We start from the raw sequence: 20,541 nt of genomic DNA, 5'->3' as shown, positions 1-20,541 counted from the left end.
GAGAAGGGAACATCTCGGACATTTACAAGGAACTTATGGGGTCAGAGGAGACGCAGACCGAGGAGCTGAAGTGAAAGTGGGAGGAGGAGCTGGGAGGAGAGATAGAGAATGGTCTATGGACGGACGCGTTGTGCAGTCAACGCATCTGCAACATGTGCCAGGCTCAGCCTGATACAATTTAAGGTAGTTCACCAGGCTCACATGACAGTGGCCCGAATGAGCAAATTCTTTGGGGTGGAAGACAGGTGTGCAAAATGTGCGGGAGGACCAGCGAACCATGTCCACATGTTCTGGGCATGTCCAAAACTTAGGGGATTCTGGCAGGGGTTTGTGGATATCATGTCCACGGTGTTAAAAACAAGGGTGGCGCTGAGTCCAGAGGTGGTGATTTTCGGGGTGTCGGAAGACTCGGGAATCCAGGAGAAAGAGGCAGACGTCATGGCCTTTGCTTCTCTGGTAGCCTGGAGACGGATACTATTAGCTTGGAGGGACTCAAAGCCTCCGAACCTGGAGACCTGGCTATCGGACATGGCTAGCTTTCTCTGACTGGAGAAAATCAAGTTCACCCTGAGAGGGTCACTGTTAGGGTTAACCCAGAGGTGGCAACCGTTCATCGACTTCTTTGTGGAAAATTAATCGTCAGCAGAAGAGGGGGGTTAGTTTAGCTTAGAGTAGGGGTTAATAAAGGTGGGACCTGTAAGGGAGGGAGATGGCTTTTGCACTATGTTTATAGTTTCTTGTACATTGTTCATTGTGTTGTTATTATACCAAAAAAAACTTCAATATAATATTTTGTTTTTAAAAAGTAAGAGAAAATGGTGGGTCATGAATGTCAGCCGGCATGGGTCACCTGTCTATCTCAGTTTTAAATATATTCAATGACGGAGCATCCACAACCCTCCGAGGTGGAAAATCCAAAAGATTCACAACACATTTCTCATCATCTCAGTCCTAAATGATTGGTCCCTTATCCTGAAACTATGCCCCCTTGTCCCCAGCCAGGGTAAACATCTTAATAGCGAGCATTTCATACAAACATACAAAACAGGAGCAGATGTAGGCCATTTGTTCCCTCAAGCCAGATCTGCGTTTTAAGATTATGGCAGATTGGTCTGTGTTTCGAATTCCACATTCGCATCTACCCCTGATAATAATTGATTATTGACCCAACAAGAATCCATTCATCTCTGCCTTGAAAATAAATTCAGTAAGGTAGTTCACCAGGCTCACATGACAGTGGCCCGAATGAGCAAATTCTTTGGGGTGGAAGACAGGTGTGCAAAATGTGCGGGAGGACCAGCGAACCATGTCCACATGTTCTGGGCATGTCCAAAACTTAGGGGATTCTGGCAGGGGTTTGTGGATATCATGTCCACGGTGTTAAAAACAAGGGAGGCAGAGAGTTTCAAAGTTGAACAAACCTTTGAAAAAAATTTAATAAAGCTCTAATAAATGATTTAACATGGTTTCCCCTTCACAAAACGATGCTGACTCTTCCCAATTTCTGAGCTTTTCTAAGTGCCCAGCTATAACCTCCTTAATGACCTTCCCCATGAAAGACGTCAGGCTAACTGTACTATAGTTTCCGGTTTTCTGCCTCCCTCCCTTCTTAAATAGAAGGGTTATATTTGCTATTATCCAGTCTGATGGGACCTGTCCACAATCTAGAGAAGTTGGAAAATTATCACCAACGCATCTACTACCTCATTAGCCATCTCTTAAGACCTTATGAAGAAGTCAATCAGGACACAGAGATTTGTCAGCTGGCAGCTCCATCGGTTTGCTCGCTAGTGATTGTAATTTCAACAAGTTCCCATCTCCCTTCCCTTGATTTGCAGCTATTGCTGGAATGTCTTTTGTGCCTTCTATAACGAAGACAGAAGAAAACATTTTTTCATTTCATCCACTATTTCCTTATTATCTACTATTAACTCCCCATTGGTATTGTCTCGAGATCAACACTCGCTTTTCATACTCCTTTCCTTTTAAGATACCTGTAGAAACTCTTGCTATCTGTTTTTACATTTCCAACTAACTTTCTCTGATTTATTTCACCTGATTAACCTTTTAGTCATTATCTGCCATACTTTATATTCTGACCAGAAATCTGACCTACCACTCACATTTGCAGTTATATGCTTTTCCCTCAAGTTTGATGCTTTCGTTAACTTCTTCAGTTAACCATGGATGGTGGGTCCTCCACTTAGAATATTTCAAGCCCCTTTATAATTTATGAACTTACTTTATTCAGCCTCTCAACATTTAATAGAATACGGTTTGGAAATCCAGATATGCTATATCGACCGGTTCCGCTTTATCTACCCTACATTCTCTACATTAGAAAATTCGGAATAAATTTTTCAAACAGGATTTCCCTTCCGTAAAACTGTGCTGACTCGTTCTAATTATACTATGCTTTTCTAAGTGCATTGTTCCCATTCGATTTCCTTAATAATAGATTCCAGCACTTTTCCAACAACCAATGTCAGGCTAACTGGTCTGTGGTCTCCCATTTTATCTCTTTCTACTTTCTTGAACAGCGGCATTATTACCAATTTGTAATCCGCTGGGACCATTCCGGAACCTTGGGAATTTTGGAAATTTGTACCCCGTTCATCTGCTGTCTCTGCAGCTATCTCTTTTAGAATCCGTAGAACCCTAGATGTAGACCATCGGGTGGAGATTTGTTGGATTTTAGTGCCTCGGGTTTCTACAGTACTTTCTGATTTCTGCTGATGTTAGTTACCGTAATTCCATCACTTATTATAGGTGACCCACTTTCTGAATGTAATTTGTATCTTCTACTCTGATGACAAGACTCAAAAACAATGTCTGTGTAATTTCCTCATTCCCGATGATAATTTCTCCTGTCTCTGCTTCTAAGGGACAAATGTTTACTTTAGGTACCGTCTTCCTTTTTATATACACTTGTGAAAGGTCTTACAATCTGTTTCTATGTTGCTGGCTAGTTCACTCTCGTATTCTATTCCTTCCCCTTTTTGACCTTCAGTGACATGAACAAGCAAGCTATGAGCAGATGATCAAAAAACTACTTTAGAAGGGAGAAGTACAGAAATAGAACCATTTAATGAACACACGTTTGTTAAATCAAGATAGAAAGCAATAGTAAAGTCAATAACTGGGAAAGACATACCATAGAGAAAGAAATAAAAGGTATTGTACTGCAATGAATGAAAGAAAAAAAAATGCTTCCTTCAGATGTGATACCTGAAGTGGACCAAAAACAGGAATTAAATGAAGATAAGGGAGCATTTAAAGAAAACTGATCAGGACAGTCAAAATGGATGGGATGAGGATTTCTGGGATTACAGAACACATTTTCCCAGATTTTGTGGTCAACAACAAAAGGCGCCCACTATTCATTACGTCCAGAGCTGCCCACAGACTTTTCCACAGATATTTATGGCCATCGGGAATCAGATATAGCGTGGTAACCTTTGTAGAGATCGGAGTTCTGAGTGAACAAAGCAACCAACGTATCTCTTCAACAAATCAAACAGGAAAATACTTACCCAGACAAGCAGAATCTAAACCAAAATTACATTCAGAATAATTGATTCAATGTAAAATTACAAAATTGAGGGGGAAAGAAAGCTGGGATTGAAATTAAGAGAGAGCAACATAAAAATAAAGATTTGAATAAAATAATTTTAATAAAACCTTGAACAATAATTAAAATCTGAAGAATGAGCCACCGCACTGCTAAACGGGTGTGCTTTTGGGTGAAAAACAAGGAGCTGAAGGGTAAATTGTAAGGGGTACACATAATCAAATTTAATTTCAGGACTAATTTCAAGCTAAATTAGTTATTTAGTCTAGTAATTAAAAGTGGCATCTCGGCCTTTTGGCTAAGATCAAGCTTGAGGTCAGGTGTAATAGAACATAGAACAGTACAGCACAGAACAGGCCCTTCGGCCCTCGATGTTGTGCCGAGCAATGATCACCCTACTCAAACCCAAGTATCCACCCTATACCCGTAACCTAACAACCCCCCCCCTTAACCTTACTTTTTAGGACACTACGGGCAATTTAGCATGGCCAATCCACCTAACCCGCGCATCTTTGGACTGTGGGAGGAAACCGGAGCACCCGGAGGAAACCCACGCACACACGGGGAGGACGTGCAGACTCCGCACAGACAGTGCTAACCACCATGCTACCGTGCTGCCCCTATGCCTGGATCTGGTATGTCTCTCTTGTGGGGACCATGAATTAGATTAAATTTGAATTGGTTGTTGGAGCAGGCAAGGAGCTGGATTAGGAGTTTGCCCCTGTCCACACTCTGAGCTCTGGCTTTGTAACTCTGATAAAGTAAATTTTTTTTTAAGTTGTTCTTTTGATTGGGTGTGGTTTAGTTGCACTCTTGAAACAGGAGAGAGCTGAGTCACTCTTAGCTGTAACTGGTTAACTGTGCAACTGGTTTAATCCAGTTCCCAAAGCATCGTTTTTGAGGCCTATAAAAGGGAGGACACCTCAATCCTGCATAGGTAAGTGCAGTTTGGGTAAACAAGAGTGCTTTGGAGTGGGAAGTAAAACAGGAAGTTAGGTGAAACAGGGAGAGGGTGAAGCTACAAAGACTGAATACGGAGTATGATCGCGTGTTCGGTGAGGTGGTCACGCCACAGGTGAAGATTGAACAGACAAATAGGACATGGGTGACCACCAGGCAGAGTAGAGGAAGGCAGGTAGTGCACAAGACCCTTGTGGCCATCCCCCTTTCTAACAGATATACCGGTTTGGATACTCTTACGAGAGATGACCGTGTATGGGAGAGGAGTGGCAGCCAACGTCATGACACCATGGGTGGGTCTGCTGCACAAAAGGAGAGGAAGAATATCAGGGCTATAGTGTTAGGGGATTCAATTGTAAGGGGAACGCAGACAGGCATTTGTGTGGCCACAAATGAGACTCCAGGATGGTATGTTGCCTCCCTGGTGCCAAGGTCAGGGATCGCACCAAACGGCTGCAGGGTATACTGAAGGGGAGGGTATACAGACAGATATCATGGTACACATTGGTACCACCGATACAGCCTAAAAAAGGATGAGGTCCTGCAAGCAGAATTTAAGGATCTCGGAAGTAGATTAAAAAGCAGGACCCAGAAACTATGTCTGGATTGCTTCCAGTGCTAGGGAGTATAGAAATAGGTTAGTCCAGAATGCGTGGCTGGAGAGATGGTGCAGGAGGGAGGGCTTTAGATTTTTGGGACATTGGGACCCTTTTTGGGAGCGGTGGGGCCTTTACAAGTCGGATAGTTTGCACATGAATCAAAATGGGACCAGTGTCCTTAGAGAGGGGTTTGCTAATGCTGTTGGGGAGCGCTTAAACCAACTTGGTAGGGGGCTGGGTTCCTGAGAGAAGGTTCAGCAGGGATAGAGGCACAGTCAAAATTAGAAGAGATATCAAGCGAGTCAGGAAGGCATAACATTCCTGGACCAGTTAAGTCACATGGGAGTTTGGCGAGATTGGACGTTATATATTTTAATGTCAAGGACAAACAAGGCTGATGAATTGAGGCAACAAATTAAAACATGGAGGTATGATGTCATTGCTGTCACTGAGATATGGTTAAGAGGGGGCAGGATTGGCAGTTCAATATTCCAGGATATAGGATCTTCAGATGAGACAGGGAAGGGGGTAAAAGAGGGGGTGTCGCAATTTTGATCAGGGAATCAATTACAGTAGTAAGGAGAGACAGCATCTTAGAAGGCTCTTCAACTGAAGCCGTATGGATAGAACTTAAAACCAAAAGGTGCAATCACGTTGCTGGGCGTGAACTATAGGCTCCCTAACAGTCAGAGAGAAATAGAAGAGCAGATATGAAAAATGAAAATCGCTTATTGTCACGAGTAGGCTTCAATGAAGTTACTGTGAAAAGCCCCTAGTCGCCACATTCCGGCGCCTGTCCGGGGAGGCTGGTACGGGAATCGAACCATGCTGCTGGCCTGCTTTAAAAGCCAGCGATATGCAGGCAAAATTCAGAGAAATGTAAAAATAATAGGCTAGTGATAGTGGGTGGTTTCAAGTTCCCCAACATTAACTGGAGTAGTCATCGTGTGAAAAGTTTAGAAGGAGTGGAATTCTTAAGATGCATCCAGGAGAAGCTTCCAAGTCAGTATATAGAAGATCCTACAAAAGTTCCTGGACTTAATTATAGGGACGAAGCTGGGCAAGTGGCTGATGTATCAGCTGGGGAGCATATTGCAGACAGTGATCATAACTCATTTAGATTCAAGATTGTTTGGAAAAGGATAAGGATGGGCCTGAAATCAAAGTTCTAAACTGGGGGAGGCCGATATCAGTAAGATCAGATTTGATTTGGCCAGAGTGGACTGGGAATAGACACTTGGGTAAATCGGTGACAGAACAGTGAATGCATTCAAAGAGGAAATAGGGAGTGTACAGGGCCAACATGTTCCAATCAAGAAATAGGGTGGGACCAACAAATACAGCAGCCCCTGGATATAGAGGGATATGCAGCATCGGAAAAGGAGGCTTAAGGCAGATATCGAGGGCTGAAAACAGCAGAAGCCCTAGAGGTGTGTAGTAGTGCAAAAAGGAACTTAAAAAGGAAATTAGGAGAGAAAAGAGGGCGCATGAAGGTAACTGGCAGGTAAAATAAAGGAAAATCCCACATTGTAAGTGCATTAAGGGTAAAAGGATAACTAGGAAAAGAGTAGGGACCATTAAGGACCACAGTGGTAATTGATGTGTGGAGCCGGAGGATGTTGGTAGGGTTCTAAATGAATATTTTGCGTCGTCGTTCACTAGTGAAAGGGCCAGCATGGGTGTAGAAATCAGGGAGAAGGATTGTGATAAAATTAAATAAATTAACATAGGCAGAGGGGAGGTTCTGAGTGGCTTGTCATGCTTACAAGTAGACAAATCTCCTGGGCCGGATGATATGTTTCCCAAGCTGTTGATTGAGACAAGGGAGGAAATAGCAGATGCGGTGGCAATAATTTTCAATTCCTCTCCGGCCACAGGAGAAGTGTTGGAGGACTGGAAGATAGCCAATATGGTGCCATTATTCAAGAAGGCATGAAGGGGCAAACCAGGAAACTACAGGGCAGGCAGTCTAACCTCATTGGTGGGGGAACAATTGGAAGCAATTGTGAGACACCAAATTAATCAGTATTTGGAGAGGTAGGGATTAATCAAGAACAGTCAGCATTGTTTCATTAAGAGGAGGAGGTCATGTCTGACCAACTTGACTGAATTTTAGAAGAGGTGACCAGGTGTGTAGATGAGAGCAATAAACCGGAGCTTCAGGAGGAAACCATGCAGACATGGAGAGAATGTGCAGACTCCACACAAACAGTGACCCAAGCCTGGGAATTGAACCTGGGACCCTGGCGCTGTGAAGCAACAGTGCTAACCACTGTGCTACTGTACCACCTATTTATATTTACCTTTATTAGCCGAGGCATAGACTTTAACAGCAGGGAAGATATTTTATATAAAACATTTTTTAGGTCACAGCTAGAGTATTGTGTCCAGTTCTGGAATCCACGTTACAGGAGGGATTTACTAGGATGTTGCCTGGGCTGTAGTTTTATAGCTATGACGAGAAATTGGATAAACTGGAGTTGTTTTCATGGGAGCTGAGGAAACTGAGGGGGACACAATTAAGATGTATAAAATTGTTAAGATGCATAAAATTAAAAGGGGCTTAGTTAGATTTGACAGGACAAAACTTTTCCCCTTAGCGAAGGGAACTTTTCCCCTTAGTGGAGGGATCAATGACCAGGCGGCATAGATTTAAGCTAAGGTGCAGGAGGTTAGAGGGGTTGAGGGGGGAAACATTTTCACCCAGAGGGTGGTGAGAGTCTGGAACTCAACGCCTAAAAGGGTGGTGGAGGCAGAGACCCTCATAACGTTTGAGAGGTATTTAGACGTGCACTTGAGATGCCAAGACATACAAGGCCAAGTGCTGGAAAATGGGATTAGAATATCTAGGTGCATGTTCTTGACTAACTCAGACATGATGGACTGAAGAGCCATTTCTGTGCTGTCGACCTCGATAACACTATATTTTCAGTCCCAGGGTGTTTGGCAGTCATTAAGACATATCACACCATTAAAAATTCTCTTGTAATTCAATGGACATCCCCAAACATTTTCTGGTGCATTTGAGAGCAATACCTCAGCAACGTGTTTGAATGCCGAATCTCTCTGTGAAGAACTAGTGACACAAAGTTTGCGGAGGAGGAGCACAAACTGTGATGCAACTGTTTGATCTCTGCATTTAACTGTGGATAGACAGATGTTCCTGTCGAATTTACTCCATAATAACAGCCAGTGCCGTTAGCTTCACTATAACTCTTATAACGTAACCGGTCACGTGCCTCAGAGATCAAGACTGATGACATATTTAAAACAAAGTGGTAAAATAACTAAAACTGTCCAAGTTTGCAAATAATACCAAACTGGGATGAATAGTAAACAACATTAGGATCAGGTTAGTCAAAGTATAGAATGACCAAGTTTTCCTTGGACGTTTATTTCTGCTACATACCTTGAAATATAGTATTTTTACATCACACCTTCGTATCTCTTTTGAGTTATACATATATTAAATCCAACTTGCAAAGGGGAAAGAGAGTTTACCTGGTGGAAAAAGATGAAAATCAGTAAACAAAAAAAAAATGGTAATTTGGCTAAAAAGCTTGGACAAAAGATTTAGAAGGAAATGTATATTGTTACAATATGTGCTAATACTAATTTTCATTAGATTACTACCAAACTAAAGGTCTGCACAAGTATCAAAAAAGATGCCAATAAACTCTCTGAACTCTGTCAATCTATTGATTTTAAGTTGCAATTCAAGGTTTACTAATTTTAGCAGACCAAGTGATGTCTTCAACCTTTCCCACTTCCCCTCCCCCAACCCCTGCCACACCATACCACACAAAATACTACACAAAAGAAATGCTGCTTTCCTTGTAAGAGATCATGGAAAAGGTCAAAGATGGAGGGGAAGGGGGGAAAAAAGCATTAAAGGAGATACGAATTTTTGAATTCTGTGGGTTAGGGACCATACAAAAACTTACACTTGTAAAACACCTTTCACATAACAAAACATCCAAAGTGACTTTACAGGAGAAAAATTGGATTCCTAATTAATTTTCCTTTTAAACAGACTGATGAGCATTTAATATTCTCACGTCTATTTAATTATGGTAACAAACTGTTCAAACTAAATTGATTGGTAAGTAGGTAGGAATAAACTGAGATCATCATTTTGTTACAATTACAAAGTTATGTCTTAGACTGGGTCTTTAAACTAAAATGAAGGGGTTCATGGGACTATTGCAAATTCTCAGACCTGAGAATAAAGGTCAAGGGCAGCTATGCGAACAGTAAATAGATTTGCCAGCTCCAAGCTTTTGAGTAGGAGGAAAAGACACAGCAGTTGATGTGGTCAGCAGAGAAGAGGCTGTTGTTCTCTGTGAGCTAGCAAAGCCAGATGTGGGAGGGAAACAGTCGCTAGTCCAAGACACGGCTCCTGTAGCCATCTAAGGAAGCTGGGAGATTCATCCCAGGAAAAGTCGCAACGGGCTTTATGGCTGGTAGTGGATTTGGGAAACTCTCCAGAAACGGAGAGAAGCACCTGAAGATAGCCATTCAAAGTTAATACCAAGTGAAACAGGAAAATATGTGCTCATTGGAAACTGGAAGTGACTGAATTGTTTGCTTTAAGGGCTGTAATTCTGTGGAGAGTGCTATATCTGATGAGTATAAAATAACATTCCTTCCTGTAGTTCAAAGTATAAGTTACTGCAAAACAAAGTTTTGTAAATTGTTTTTTTTGGTAATCTGTCACAGTAAAAAGTGTGAATTCTTGCTGTGTCATCCTTTTCAGCTGTTAACTAGAAGTTTAAATCTCTTTTTAAACATTATTGGTCTCTATGGGGATTGCAGCAATTTTTTTGTTCCTTTCATTGCAGTTAATATACAAGAAATGTTTAAAAAACATAAGTTTTAAAAGGAAACACGACAAATGACAGAAGCAAAATGGATAGGAAGAGTGGAAAATGTCTGATCAATAATGTACAGGGGACACAGCATCTCATAATGCCACTGAGGTCACTCACAAGTCTCCTCCAAGATACTATGTAAACATGGTTGTTGCCGTGCAAAAGAATTTAAAGCCACCAAGCCTGCAAATGAACAGGCAGCGGAGGGGACATTGGTAATCAGGTAAGCACTCTTAATTTCAACTGCCCAGGAAATATGGTAATCCATTAACATCACAAACTGATGTAACACTTGCTTCTAAAATTGCTGTTCATTCATGCACAATGTTATATTTACAACACTGCTCTCACTTGAACATTCAATTTATTATTGTTCGGCTTCTTGAAATATGCACTTAGTTTGTTGCTGTAGTGTAAGCTGGCACTTTTTAATATCCTCACCAGAGGCAATTCCAAAGTAAGGCACACCGTCACTTCCTTCACTGACTGTTTCCTACATCCTGAGACCTGTCATGACTTCTTACCACAAGGCCTTACCACATCATCTTCAGAAACAAACTGAAAGAGAAAACAGGAAACAACAATGTTATTTGAAAATACCAAAACCAATTCAGTTTTGTTGCACACAAACATCAGCTCTCTCACACCAATCTAGGTCTATGAACTATATATAAAAGCTAACAGGTTGCCAAGACATGAATGAAAATGTCATTACCTCTTAATTTATTTATGCTAGAAGGAAACAAGATGCTACTTCCTCAGTCAATGGAAAGTTGAGAGTAATTTGGAAATTAGTTCAGTTAAGACACATAAATGAAACCAGTTAGGAAACCAACTGCTTCATAGTTAAAAACTCTCCAAAGAACTGACCAGTATTCATCACCCATTCTCAAAACCAGCAGCTCCACGCTCATGGGATAAATACATACACGCAGCACAAGAGAGCAGCAATGGTTAACAGTGGAAAACATGAACGCAGGGAGAAGGGTTCTATTGCTGAAGTACAGGCTGCCAGCAGATTGCTTTACATTGCACTCTCTAAAGACCTGCAGGAACAAGACAGCATTTCACAACTAAAGCAAAGGAATGCCGCACCTTATTAATCTAGTCTTGATTAAACATCTATCACAAACTCTCCTCATCACAGAAGTATAAATCTCCAATTTTCATGACCAGCTACAGGCACTTTTCTGTAGTACACTACTAATCAGTTTACAGCAACGTAAAAAAACTTACAACACAACTACCTTACGGGTGGGTTCACCTTAAAACTAAAAGAAAACGCAGGCAAGATCAACAGGCACGTACCTGAAAGTATCCAGTAGAGTCTGTATGTCTATATATGGCTCAGCTGGTCAATACTTAATTTGCTGCACAAAATAACTCCCTCCCAGCAAGCTGATTACATTCTTGTTACTCCATCCACAGCTGAACAAAAATACGCAAGCCTTCTTGGGCCTGGAATCTTTCAGCAGCAGCAGCAAACTGATAAATGAGGGCTCAAACCTGCTAAAAGTTGACTAATGGCTGAGTTTTTAGGCGTAACCCTGAGCTGGAGATAAAGATTAATTGCTCCGTCAGCCAGTTCTTCTAGCAGGGCAGCATTAAATGTTTAGTCATCCAGCCAATTTACGAAAGTACTATTAACTATTGAAGCAGATAAAGAACCAGCAAATATTTCATATTCTGTGAAAGAATGAGACAAATACAAAAACCTTAACAGTCTTTGTAGCTGCTTTGAGCCAAATTTTGAAAAATGCTCAAGTATATTTCGATTTAATTTTACTGGTTTATTGTCTTCTTTCCTAAAGGCAGACTTCAGAGTGCAATATAATTGCATGTATTCCAACAAACCTGTTATCTTATGCATTGTAGTATTTTTTTCCATTTCTGAACATTGACAGCAAGTGCCTACAGAGTATTAAACCATGAAGTGATAGAATGGCATCACAGCAGAGTTTAATTCTGTCCTGATGAAAACATTAATTAATTCATCTACACTTCCAACAAGAGATAGATATCGGGAAGAATAATATTCACATCTTGAGCAGAGATGTTGAGGGTCAAACCACATGCACCATGCAAAGTCTGCCCAGCAAGCTGTAGAGTTATAAACTGCATAACATTCACTCAACTGGAGAAATAAAAAGGTGCTCTCAATTTTAAAGGGGGATTAAAACAAAAGTATTTCAACACTTGTCACATTTGGCACTTCAGAGAACTGACCACAGCTTTTGAAAATTTTCTCAACAAAGCTTTATTCATACCTATGATATAGAATAATTAATCTGAAATACTGCAATAAAATCAACAGCAACTTCTGTGTACTAAAGAAGGCTTGGCTTGTTCTGTAGAACAGACTAGTTACATTAGTAATGAAATTTATCGGAAAATGCATTTACTGAAAGTATCTCTCTTAACATCAATTAACAGGTTTTATTCAAAACACACTTTATATATTGAAGTTACAAAATGGTAACAGTCCATTTTCCCATCCAGCCTATTCATATACACTGTATTTCCCTCCATTCACCATCAGTTTATACCACCAAAACTCTACAAGGTTTGTCAAGCATGATCATCCCTTTGGAAATCTGTGCCAGCAGCCATTCTCTTTTTGCCCAGATACATAGTAATTTCATCAGGGCAGAGTTACATTGTCCCAGTCAGACTTCAACTCATTAGTGGGAATAGACAGGATGGCAGAGGGAGTCACTCGTGATCCATTGTCCTTCAGGACACTCCTGTCTGACTCTGCCCTTTGCAGAGTTTGATGGCCTCTTTGTCTGTCAATGGAGGTTAGTTGCATCAATAGCATGGCTCTATTCGTTTATATAAATGAGAGTGGGCAAGGTAACAATGATGGGTTCTTGTCTGGAAACCCCAGGAGAACACCTTTCTTTAAGGGGCTGGGCAGAGCTTAGAGAGAGAGGGAGAAAAATAATCCTGTTTTGAACTGGTACAGGGAGAAGGCTTTGGAAAGTGACCGGAAGAGGTCATGGAAGTTGGCACTGAGGCAGGCTTTGGAAAAGAGTTTGGAAAGAATTTCCCTAAAGGCAGCAAAATGGTTCATAAATGCAAGTATCTCCTTTGCCAAACTGTGTAAGTGGAATGAGAGCTGCACGTTCATTTAAAGTGATGTTTAATGGGAACTAGCCTGTTACAGTTAAGAAACTATATGTAATGCTACTGTTATGGTTGAAGTTGAAAAGTTTAAATATTTTTTCTTTTGTTTTATAAAATAACGAATCCCTATTTCTTATACCATTTCTGCAACAAATTATCTTTCCACACCACGTTAAAACTTTTTAAAATTGCAGCTATGGTCCAAATTCGTAGTCACTGCCGAGAGCTGACCAGGTGACCATAACAATTATACCTTTATCAATATAACTAGCTCTTTATCTTTTGAGCCCCGACCATATTCATAGAATCCTTTGTGTGCACAGGAGGCCATTCAACCCATCACGTCTGCACCAGTCCTCTGAAAGAGCACCACATCTAGGCCTACTTCCCCACCCTATTCCCATAAGCCTGTAACCCCATCTAACCGTTGGACATGAAGGGCAATTTTAGCATGGCCAATCCACCTAACCTGCACATCTTTGTAATGTAGGAGGAAAATGGAACACCCAGAGGAAACCCACACAGACACAGGGATAATGCACAACTCAACACAGACACCAAAGGTCTGAATCAAACGGGACCCATCGCGCCGTGAGGCAGCAGTGCTAACCACTGTGCCTATATCAACCCTCTCAACAGCATGTATTTTCTCTTTGACCAATATTGCCTCTCTGCTTTTATCTTTTCTATCTCTCTCATATTTATTATATCCCAATTGTTTTTATTCCTTTTTAAAAATAAATTTATAGTACCCAATTATTTTTTTCCAATTAAGGGGTAATTTAGCATGGTTAATCCACCTACTCTGCACATCTTTTTTCGGTTGTGGGGTGAGACCCACGCAGACAGTGGGAGAATGTGCAAACTCCACACGGACAGTGACCCAAGCGGGAATCGAACCCGGGACCCTGGCACTGTGAAGCAACAATGCTAACCATTATGCTACCGTTACGGCCATTATGGGGTAGCAGCTGTCATTGTTAGAAATTACATTTTTCCAATTATTCAAGTCTACCAATGAAGACTAAACCACAGCTTTAATCTTGTGACATAAATGGTGTCCTAAACTGTGGGCTGAGCCTTTTATTCATATTTCTGAATTTATAGATTTTTGCTTTAAAAAAGGTGATGCACATAGCAATTCAAATTCGATACTAGTAAATCAAGCATTCTTTTAGAACATAGAACATAGAACAGTACAGCACAGAACAGGCCCTTCGGCCCTCGATGTTGTGCCGAGCAATGATCACCCTACTCAAACCCCCACGTATCCACCCTATACCCGTAACCCAACAACCCCCCCCCCCCAACCTTACTTTTTAGGACACTACGGGCAATTTAGCATGGCCAATCCACCTAACCCGCACATCTTTGGACTGTGGGAGGAAACCGGAGCACCCGGAGGAAACCCACGCACACACGGGGAGGACGTGCAGACTCCGCAGACAGTGACCCAGCCGGGAATCGAACCTGGGAACCTGGAGCTGTGAAGCATTTATGCTAACCACCATGCTACCGTGCTGCCTAGCCTTTTTTCCTGTGTCCTTTAAGAAGCTGCCGTTTAAATATGCCAACTGTTCAATCAGTACATGCTGGTGAAACAAAATATGCTCCATCAAAGGAATCTCTTCATTGGTCAAATGATGCCTTCAATAATTTATACGTCATCTGATGATCCCTATCAAAGTTCCAATCGAAATTCAGTGCAGCAAACATTTCTTGACATACTTTATTACTTGTTTACCAACATTATTTTTTTTAAAATAAATTTAGAGTACCCCCTAATTTTTTCCAATTAAGGTTCAACTTAGCATGGCCGATCCATCTAGTTTGCACACCTTTGGGTTGTGGGGATGAAACCCACGCAAACACGGGGAGAATGTGCAAACTCCACACAGACCGTGACCCAGAGCCGGGATCGAACTGGGACCTTGGCACCGTGAAGCAGTAGTGCTAACCACTGTGCCATTGTGCTACCCTCTTACCAACATTATTTAATGGCGCGCACCAAATAAAAATAGAATTAGGAACCAGTCTTCCCATACTGGCCAAGACACGTCACTGTACATTTACATAATTGCTTGAAAATTGGAAATATTCTGCAGCATGTCAGTTAGCGTGCCTCACAAGAAACCGTCTGAAGTTATCACAAAGACATGGCTACAATTTAATACAATGAAGTGAAAAAAATGTTCAATTATTGGCAGTGATTTCATATAATTAAATGTACAGATATAAAATACATTACATAAAGCCCATTACATAAAGTCCAACACAAAATATTTCAGTTCTGCAAAGTTGCTCCATTTTTAATACAATTATTCCAGTCCCTAATGAGAGATATGGTTTGACTTAAAATTACTTTGCAAAGTCTAATAAAATCATGGAAAGAGTCATACTTTTGGCTTTTGTACGACTACTAATTTTTCTGAGCCCAAAAGATATTTCTAGGAGGTATATTCTAGAGAATTGTGTAGCCAGTTTTTCAGCCTAATATGAATCTATAGCTTTTTTTCATTTTTCAAATTAATATAGTTCAACCATTTTTCACTCCGACCAGCAGAATGAAATCGGAATCAAATTGAGAACACAATTGCAGTCTGGTCACCACACTCCCATAAATCAGTTAAAATGCTTGCTGATTTTTTTCAGGAAGTGAAATCTATATCCAATCTAAGAGGTTCAACAACAATGCATTTAATAACATCTTAATTAAATGTAAACAATTCATTTCTATTTGATGCCTTCATTAAAAGTGGGGAACACGAGGGGAGAAGAGAGAAAGAATGGGACAAAATAGGGGTGGGGAGTGCGAGGATGGGAAGTGGACTGGGTTAAGTAGGAAGGAGGAAAATTGAGTGGAACGGAGAGCTGGAGAAAGCCAGATGGAAGGGGCACCACAATCAACCAACTTTGATGCTGGCTTCGCCTTGCGTCATTACAAATTGATTTCCATCAAAGTTTGCTGCAAAACTAATTTATCTTCCCCATCTCAACCCAGGAGTACAGAAGGGAGTTGTAGCAATCCCCACCCCGAACACTTACCTTGGCTAATGTCATTGCTGCCTTGGTTGGTGGCATTGCAGTTATCTAACTACAAAAGACCTGGTCAAATGATTTGGAGACACTCAAATATCAACACAGGTGTTGGGGAATTTAAATTCACTGAATAAACAGAGCATAAAAAGTTAGTACCAATAATAGTGACCGTATAGCTACCATATTGTCATAAATAATCATCTGGTTCATTCATGTCCTCGAGGGAAGGAAATTCCCCATGCTCATCCAATCTGGCACATATGTGTGACTTGAAATCCATAGCAATGAGAATGATTCAACTTCCCCTTGAAATGGCATAGCATAAGACCATAAGACATAGGAGTGGAAGTAAGGCCATTCGGCCCATCGAGTCCACTCCGCCATTCAATCATGGCTGATGGGCATTTCAACTCCACCTACCAGCATTCTCCCCGTAGCCCTTAATTCCTCACGACATCAAGAATTTATCTATCTCTGCCTTGAAGCCATTTAGCGTCCCGGCCTCCACTGCACTCCGCAGCAATGAATTCCACAGGCCCACCACTCTCTGGCTGAAGAAATGTCTCCGCGTTTCTGTTCTGAAATTACCCCCTCTAATTCTAAGGCTGTGCCCACGGGTCCTCGTCTCCTCGCCTAACGGAAACAGTTTCTTTCGTCCACCCTTTCTAAGCCATGTATTATCTTGCAAGTTTCTATTAGATCTCCCCTTAACCTTCTAAACTCCAATGAATACAATCCCAGGATCCTCAGCCGTTCATCATATGTTAGACCCGCCATTCCAGGGATCATCCGTGTGAATCTCCGCTGGACACGCTCCAGTGCCAGTATGTCCTTCCTGAGATGTGGGGCCCAAAACTGGACACAGTACTCCAAATGGGGCCTAACCAGAGCCTTATAAAGGCTCAGTAGCACATCGCTGCTTTTATATTCCAACCCTCTTGAGATAAATGACAACATTGCATTCGCTTTCTTAATCACAGATTCAACCTGCATGTTTACCTTTAGGGAATCCTCGACTAGCACTCCCAGATCCCTTTGTCACTCATTTGTGAAAAAGGTGATTCACCACCACCTTCTTAGGAATGGGCAATAAATGCTGGCCTTGCCAGTGATGCCCAACTCCAGTGAATGAACTAAAATAAAATAGCTGATTTAGCAAAGAATCCAGGATCTTTCTGGTCTGCATGGATCAGATATTTCATGGGTAAATTTGCTAAACAATCAGGAACACGCAAGAGTACACTTTAAACCTGTACAGCAAATATTCCAATAATTTGTACATGTCAGTGTTAATTCAGAATGTAGTTCATTTATTGATTTAACATATGCATTGTCACAGGGCCAAGCACAAGACATAGGAGCTGATGTAGGCCATTTGGCCAATCGAGTGCTCCGCCATTCAGTGAAGTCAAGATGTGATAATCCTCAGGTTATCCCCATTGCCCTGAGTTCCTTCACTGATTAAAAATCTATCTATCTCAGCCTTGAACATATTCAAAGTCCCAACCTCTATAGCTCCCTGGGAGAATCCACAGATTCATTAACCTCAGAAAAGACATTCCTCCTCATCTTGGTCTTAAATGGGCGAGCCTTACTGAGATTATGCCTCCTGGTTCTAGACTTTCTCACAAAGAGAAACAGCCTCTCAGCTTGTCCGTAGCTAGATGGAGTTCTTTAAGCCCACCTGCAAGTTTAATTAGTGGGCATTTTGAGCCATTGTTTGGACTACACCACAGCTGCACCCTGGATCAGTTTGGTGACCTCACTGATTTTGGGTGACTGCAGAGAGACCTTGAACACCTTCGAGAAATCACAAAAGTTATCAAATTGTCATCCCCTGTGAAAACAGGACAAGGTATCAGAGCTTTGACACATAACAAAAGGTTTCACATACATTATCATATCTTGTTAACTATTACACCTAACTTCCCCTGGACAATTGCACTGCACTGAGAACAATCCGACAAAGCGATTTAAATTACTAACTTCAGGCGGTTCTGCCAGGGTTATGCAAATCGTTACCTGAAAAAGTTAAGAAATAAAAGCACTAATAACTTCAATGTAACTATTTTAAACACCTAGACTGAGCCTTGCACGGATTACGCCTACCTCCATCCTCCTCCTCCCCCCAAACTCCTTTCCCACGTGACCACAACCCCCACCAACCACTGACCTGCCCCACCAGACCGATCCCACCTCCCCAATGTCTTAGCCCGCCGGTCCAACGTCTGACCCCCACCCCGATGTCCGAAATCCACATCCCGTTCACTTACTTTCTCCCTGGCCCATTATTTTCATTTAAAAACTCACGTGCTTCATGGAAGCTAGTGACCTTAAAAAGGTGCTCTTTTCCGTCTCACTTTCGGTGTTGGAGTCAGAAAGCTGCTGTGCTGCCTGAATTTCACCCGGCTTGAGCCAGGAGGTCGGATGAGATTGGCGCTTGAATTTTAGCACAAATAAGTTGGTACAAAGTGGCAATCTGAAGTTGATTGTCACTCCAATGAAGTTATGGCCCACAGTAAATCATAGATTGGCAGCAGGACAAAAAAAAAGTCATGAAACCAACAGATTATTGCCAAAAGCAATTGGTTCACTAATGCATTTCAGGGCAGGGAATATGCTGTATCTAGCTAGTTTGGTCCAAATGCAACTCCAGTTCCAAACTTAGGTGGTTATCTACCATTGTCCAAATGATCTTTAAAATGTATAACTGTACTCTTTATAATTAAAGAATAATGTTTTTTACAAATTTGGTGCATTATTCCACATAAACTGTATACAACTATGATTGTTTCAAATGTACAATTGGAGTGACAGACAGAAGTTAGATTAAATTTGTGCGCATAGATTACCATAGTATTAATTTGTGCAACTATTATGCAAGACTGGCAGCACGGCACTGAGGACCTGGGTACAATCCTGGCCCTGGGTCACTGTCCGTGTGGAGTTTTCACATTCTCCTGTTGCTGCATGGGTTTCACCCCCACAGCTCAAAGATGTGCAGGGTAAGTGGGTGGATTGGCCATGCTAAATTGCCCCTTAATTTTAAAGAAAACTATTATGCAAGACTGTTTAAATTCATTAATGGGATTTGGGCGTCTCCGACATGCTGGTATTTGATGCCCATCCCCAATTGCCCTCGAGGTGTTGATGGTGGAAATTGCCTTTTTGAACTGCTGCATTCCACTGATGAAGATACTCCCACAGTGCTTCCAATTTTGGATCCAGCATCAATCACCAAAAACAATGTATTTCCTGGTCAAGGTGGTGTGTAACCACCTTGGGGTTTTTTGCCCCTTGATTAATTTAGTTGTTCTTAATCATTCAATTTTCATTTGTGAGCAGTGACATTCAGGATATAAAACCAGTTTAATTATGGAATCTTGGTTAGAGCTTATCCCCCCCACCCCCACCCAGGAAAACATCCTCTCAACAGCTCCAAATTCTGGTCAGCATATTATTTAAAAAAGGATATAGGGTGCAACAGAACAGCAAGGTTGCATTTCTCTGGAAAGGACGTACAGATTGGGTCTCTTTTCCCTTGAAAGAGGCTGATGGGCGGTCTAATGGAGGGCTTTAAAATAATGAAAGGTTTTTGATGGAGTAGACAGAGTTTTTCCACTCATGGGGAACATCAAGCCAGCGATCATCAATATAAAGTAGTCACCAAGGAAAATTCAGAACGGTCATCTTTGTCCAGAGTGGTGAGAATGTGGAACTTGCCATCACAGGGAGTGGTTGAGCAAGCAGTCCAGATTCATTTAAAGGCAGGCTAGATAAGCATACAAGGGAAAAGGGGGCAGAAGGTAATGCTCATAAGAGTTTGATGAGAAAGGCTGGAAGGAGGCATGGACTGATTAGGCCAAATTATCCTCTTCTCCCTTGTATATTTTACACAATCTACGCAAAATACACAATCTTATTTGAACTTTTGCCAAGAGGAGATTTGCAAATTCCTTGAAAATTTATATTGTAACGGGAGAATGCTTAAACAGAAGAACAAAATTGTAGTAATAAGGCATATTAAACAGAAAATTTGTGAAAAGACATTAGGTAATGAAGCTCTCTTAAAAATGAGTGGGTGTGTTCCACTGATAAATGAACACAATTAAGCACCGCAGAGCAATGATTAGTCACCTGCAATATAGAATGCAGGCTGAAGAAAAACTGCTTACTCAACATTTATTAAAATCTAGATAAGAAGTCACTTAATTATAATGCCAAAATAAAAACAGCTGTTTTGTGTTGACAGCTATACATTTTAAAATAAATATAATTTTGGGTCGCCCTGTTCCTCAGTAGGTAAATGCACTAACTGGATACAGTATAAAACCCCACAAACGCTTGGTTTCATCCAGGGCAGTCTACAGAGAAG

At 41.3% G+C, this 20,541-nt stretch overlaps 1 protein-coding gene across 3 annotated transcripts in view; it reads right to left on the bottom strand.

Moving 5' to 3' along the window:
* LOC119954287 (F-box only protein 34-like) overlaps positions 1-20,541 on the bottom strand; it is a 57,678-nt gene that overhangs the window by 13,348 nt on the left and 23,789 nt on the right. Inside the window, exons 1-3 of one of the 3 annotated variants that reach the window (XM_038779393.1) lie at positions 16,173-16,195; positions 10,443-10,559; positions 8,540-8,631 (exon numbers count right to left, since the gene is read on the bottom strand). The gene's annotated coding sequence lies outside the window, so the exon portion shown is untranslated. Of the gene's footprint in view, positions 1-8,539; positions 8,632-10,442; positions 10,560-11,309; positions 11,332-16,172; positions 16,196-20,541 lie in introns of those variants that run through there. The other 2 variants (XM_038779403.1, XM_038779384.1) reach the window with 2 other exon arrangements.

Source organism: Scyliorhinus canicula, chromosome 2 (genome assembly GCF_902713615.1).
Source record: "Scyliorhinus canicula chromosome 2, sScyCan1.1, whole genome shotgun sequence".
In the NCBI taxonomy this organism is placed as follows: Eukaryota; Metazoa; Chordata; class Chondrichthyes; order Carcharhiniformes; family Scyliorhinidae; genus Scyliorhinus; species Scyliorhinus canicula.
The sequence above is the reverse complement of the archived record's forward strand: the minus strand, read 5'-3'. Positions and strand labels throughout refer to the sequence as shown.